Genomic DNA, 6,000 nt, shown 5'->3' with positions numbered 1-6,000 from the left:
CAACTCATAAGTACATCATCCATTGTGGTCATTGCCAATGGGTCATCCTCTAGATTTTTTAAACCTACAAGAGGTGTTTGTTAAGGATATCATGTCTTGTCTATCCTCTTTTCCATTATGGTTGAAAGTCTTGGTAGATTCATCCATAAAAATTCTTTTGAAGGATTGACTTAGTGGCTTATGAACAATTTGTTGATGATGACATTCTCATGGGCTCATCAACCATCTAGGAAGACAAGGTGTTTAGTCCAAGTCTTTGGATACTTACACTTTTTCTACTAATTGCCTGATTAATTAGGGTAAAAGTCCCCTTTTTTTATTAATACTCTAGTGGAGAGACAACTAAGGATCTCAAGGATCATAGGTTCTTCTATTGGAGATTTTCATTCCTCTTATCTTGGGGTACCATTGGGCTGAAACCCCATGATACCTTTATATGTGATAAATGTGTGTATTGGGAGCATGCTTGAACAAGGAAAATTTTAGTTGTATATATATAAAAAGATTCAATAATAAAAATATCTAACTACTTGAGTCTTACAAAGCAATGAAACTAATAAAATAGAGTCCCATTCAATCTCAGAGCATCCTACAAAGGGCACCCCAATGGACCTTATAGGTGTGTTCAATACTGAGGGATGTGAATGTGCTCTCCCAAACACAACTATGAAAAATCCAAGATTAATGTAAAAGATATCAATCTATGCTAAAATGAGATCAAGAATATTTCAAGAGATGACCATGGAAGAAACTATTCTTGAGAGCATTAAAAGGAGGTGAGATGGATGCAAGATAATCAAACTAATAATGCAAAGCTAGCATGTAAATGCAAGAAATGAGAAAAAAATGTGGATAACTACCAAAGGTTATCTCTAAGCATAAAAATATTTCTTGGGCTTGCAGATTGTGCAAAACAATGAAGGTATATTCATTTCCCAAAATAAAGTATTTGAAAGACTTGTTGAAAATATTTGGACTAGAGAGTTGTAAACCTATTGGTACACCTATGATAAATGGTCACAAGTTATCCAACAAAGATGAGACACCTACAATGAAGCAGAAGAAGTACAAATCTATGATTGATAGATTGCAATATCCGACTCACACAAGGCCAAATATCAAAAATGAAATTGGAATAGTTTCAAGATTTCAAGAAGATCCTAGAGAGGAACATTATGTAGCAGTAAATTTTTTTTAGATATTTGAAGGGAACCCTTGATTTTGGCCTATGGTATGATAGATCAAATGGCTTTACCCTATGCGCATATACTAATGCGGATTGGGTAGGCAATATGGATGACAAAAAAATTACTAGTGGTGCAAACATTTTCTTGGGAGGAAGATTGGTTTCTTGGTTAAGCAGGAAACAAAATTGTATCTCACAAAGCATAATAGAAGTAGAGTATCTTGTAGTAGCAAAAAACTATAGTTAGGTTATTTGGATGAAACAAATGTTGAAGGATATTGGGATTGAGTTTTTAGAACCTATTGTTAGATATTGTAACAATAAAAGAACATTGAGTATGTCTAAGAATCTTGTATTGCATTCTAAGACTAAGCACATATCTATTAAATATCATGTATTTAGAGAGAAGGTCATAGAAAAAGAAATTAGATTAGAGTATTTCAACAAAAAGGAGCAGATTGCAGATATTTTCACTAATCCTTTACCTAATGACATAGTGCAAGGTAGGAGAATTCCCAAAGGAGATGTCATAGCCCCCAATAATGACCACACAATAGAAACAATACAAAAATGTAAGATCAGATACCAAATTAGAAAACTTTGTTCATGAATATAATTTTTTACATGCAATACACTCAATTATAAGACCTTCCAAGTTAGGGCCAAATAGAACAACAATTACATAGTAGTTATGTAGGATCCACAAGATCCAACTCACAATCCGAATCTTAGCTAGTCTAGATCTGTACTCTAGAAGAAACCCCAAGGAAATCTCAACTTGTGCACACAAGCCCACCAAGAAATCTCCTAGCTTTCTAAGCCACATCTACTAGCTCTTCAAAGTTTTCTCCTACACTTCATTCTCTTCTCCAAGCTAGAGGATCGTGATTAAAGACTCGAAAAGACCCCCCTACTTATACCCAACTAAGCTCAAGTTAGCCTAGCAAGCTATAAATTAAATAAACCCTTACATTAAATGCATATTTAAGCCACAAGTGATCTCACAACAAACATTAAATACAAAATGTTAACCCTCACATTTGACACAACTAACACACAATAAAACCACACAAAATACTTAGGACAAGCCCCAAAGTTTACAACCATGATTAAATTCACATAGGAGAGATATTTAAGACCACACATAGGTCCACACAAACTCCTAGATTACTCCATGTCACAATCACCCACTATATCCATTAAGTGCATCAAACAGAACAAGAAGATCTAAAAGAACTCAAGTCAGCACCAACACACTACCAAGTGTCAACAAACTCCCATGCACTGCTGAGAAACCAACACATGTTGAGCACAATAGTGAGTGCCCAAAAACAACATCTATTTATCTCTTCAACAACCAAGCTCCTTCAATGACTAAGCACCTCCATCTTTCCATAAAAATGCCTAAATCTTCAAGAACCTTAGATGCCCTTGCATCAAACTCCCAAGGTACAAAGAAAAGTGTGTCCCACACTTTGATGCCCAATGAAAAATCCACAACCATCTTCATCTTCACCAAAGGCTTCCACTCCAATAGGAACAAGAAAACCAACTTGAAAATCATCCATATTTGTATCATTCTATCAAACACCAGAATCTCAGCCATCCAATCATCATGCTTACTCCAAGGAATAAACTAAACATAATGCTTCATTAGCAAACCCTCATTCATATCAACAACAAGTGAATCCACACTAGTAGTAAAAAACTCCACATTAAGAGAACTATGTAACTCCTCAACAACATATTGCATACTATCAATAGTAGCAACAACAACCAGATCATCCATGACCAAGTGCTCTACAATCTCCATGTTAGACCCAATTGACCAATCATGAAAACCAACCTCCATCCCAACATCAACAAGGTTAGGAATTTTTAGCATGAATGTTAATGATACTAAATTAGGGGAGTATCTTGAGCATTGGAGAGTATTCATATGTTGTATTCATGACTATGTTTGTCATTGATGTCAACATAACATTGTTTCTATAAAGATTGGCTAACTAGAAGACATAGATTTTGATGGTTTGGATAATGGTTTTATTGTCTGGTTGAACGTAGTTATGGACATGCACACCATAGTGTCCTAATGATGTGGTTAAGTACAAAGAGACTAATTCAAAGATATATGAAAGTTGTATCTAATTTACAGAGAGTAGTTCGAAGACAAAGTATTGGACAAGTAGTTCTTGATGATTATTGGCTATCTTACATTTCGGATGTAATGAAGAGATGCATAGTCAGATAGTGATAGAGGATAGCTAGATGGTGACATTAGCAATTGTGAAAGCTTTAGTATCACATGTGTGAAGTTTTTATAGACTGTGAGCTGATGATGATATTGTAATTGTAATTAATTATCTTATTTTAATTAATTGGGAAAGCCTCAAGGCTAACTCAAGGAAATACTATGAGGATATGGTATAAAGGAAAGATGTTTTCCTTTATTGTAAAAGTGATCAAGTGTATTGAGATTTTTGTTTAAGTGTGAAGTGTGAAAAGAAGCAAAGTGCTTGCTAAATGAGTGTAAAAAATCCAAGGAATTATTGGACGCAAGATTCTAGATCAAGTTACAAGATCTGAGGGAGAAGAAGTCTAGTTGACAGGAAAAAGATAGATTAAGCAAGTACATTTTAGTTCTATTATTTTGCAAGGAATAATAAAGAGGTCATTTGGATAGTGGTTTCAATGGTCTTGCCCTTGAATCTATTTGGGTAGTGGGTATAGGTGTCTTTCACAACTCCTAATAGGGTTGGCACATCTTTGATACTAGATGTTTTAATAGAATCCCAATAGGGTTTATCCTCTACCAAGGAATATTTATATTAGTACATGATCTTGTGGGTACCATCCCCACTAGGGTTTTCCATCTGATCAAGGGTTTCCCTAGTTAACATATTTGGTGTTATTGTGTATGAGTATCTTGTTATGGTTTTGATTTATATTACTCAAATGGTTAAGATTGTTCAAGGTTGTTAATTGTGATATTATCTAGATAACTGATTCACCCCCACCCCCCACCCTAGTTAAATCAATGGACTATATATTCTAACAATTGGTTTTAGAGCCTCAAGTTCTTGAAGAACAAGCTTAACAAATTTGGGAAGTCAATGGAGAATAATTTTAGGAAGGATAATCCAAGATTCAATCAGGCCAACTATGACAGTTCAAAGCAGAAGATGAAGACTCATTTTTTGTACATGGGTTTGGATATTGGATCTTGACAAATGAAAATCTTGAAGGATGTAGCGAAGAACAAAGAGAGAGATCTATTCATGTGTAACATGAGAGAAAGAGACGCCCTATTGATAACTCTTCGAGAGAATGAATATAGTTAGATAAAGTCACTTGTAACATCTCATGAAATTTGGAAAGCATTAGAATCTAATTTTGAAGGTGATGATCATGAAAAAAGAATGATATTACAGAATTGGATAAGTTCATTTTAAGATGCTTGAATGATGGAAGATGTATCTATTAGAAGTTATATTGGAAGAATATTAGAAATGGTTGTAGGAATTTGGTCTCATGGTGGAACCAAGGAAGATGATAAAGTCATATGGAAGATCTTTAAAATTTTGACACCACCATTCAAGCCAATAGCTTAGATGATTTAGCTAGTGATGCCCTACACTAAGGATTTCACGAAGGAAACATTACATGGAAGATTAGAATCAATAGAAGCTGATATGAGATAGTCTCGAGAACTTGCAAGAGTCAAAAGATCTTTTAGTGCCATAAAAATTTGACCTAATTTGACAAGGAGTGCAAGGACCTGTGGAGATTTTTCTAGTAGCAACAGAGTAGATGAAGACAAGAAGATTGAGGAAGGAATAGCCCTTCTACTAAGAAGAGAAAAAGATTCTAGGAAAATCTTTAAATGTTGGACTTGTAATGAATTTGGTCATTATGCATCTAGCTATCCTAAAAGAGAGAAAAAGTACAAGGAAAATTTTAACTTTTGAAGAGATAAAGATAGAAATCATTTGTATGAAAATCACAATGAAGAATCTGATGAGAAAGGTCAAAGTGAAGGTGATGATGAATTAGGATTTGTGGCTATCAAGGAAGATGATCTTGATATAGAAATTAGAGAAGAAAGAGATCTAGTTACCCAAGTTGAAAATATATTTTATTAGATAATTGACGATGTTTTTTCACATCACATGACTAGTGATATGAGTAAGTTTGTTAAGTTTAAGAATCATGATGTAGGTATTGTTAGAGTTTTTAATAATTCAACTCATCATATAACAAGAATTGGATCCATTACCCTTGATGGTAAAACTAACAGCGGTGATGTCTATTTTGTTGATCGGTTGAAGCATAACTTGTTGAGTGTTTGATAGTTGGTGGAAAAGGGTTATCTATTGCAATTCATTGAGAAGACCTACACTATCAAAGATAAAGATGATAATATGATTGTAACTAGCACTAGATCTAGAGGTAACGTATTTTAGTTGAATCCTACTGAGATGACATGTTTGGTAGCTAAAGTAGATAACAATTGGTTGTGGCATAAAAAATTCTATCACATAAACTTTGATAATATTGTGAAGGTTAGTAGACATTTTACAATCAGAGACTTGCCTAAGATTTTTAAGCCTACTAATTTTGTATGTAAGGAATGTATTATGGCTAAGAAGAAGAAAGTATCATTCCCTAGCAAGAAGTTCACTACCACAGAGAAGCTCGAGATCATTCCCATAGATCCGAGAGGTCCTTCTAGAACAAGAGGATTCTATGGTGAAGGGTATTATATGATTTTTGTTGATGATTTTACTAGAATGATGTGGGTAGCATCTGTTAAA

Source organism: Cupressus sempervirens, chromosome 6 (assembly GCF_028749045.1).
Source record: "Cupressus sempervirens isolate cs-2001-9-10 chromosome 6, ASM2874904v1, whole genome shotgun sequence".
Classification (NCBI taxonomy): domain Eukaryota; kingdom Viridiplantae; phylum Streptophyta; class Pinopsida; order Cupressales; family Cupressaceae; genus Cupressus; species Cupressus sempervirens.
This window is presented reverse-complemented; position numbering follows the sequence as displayed.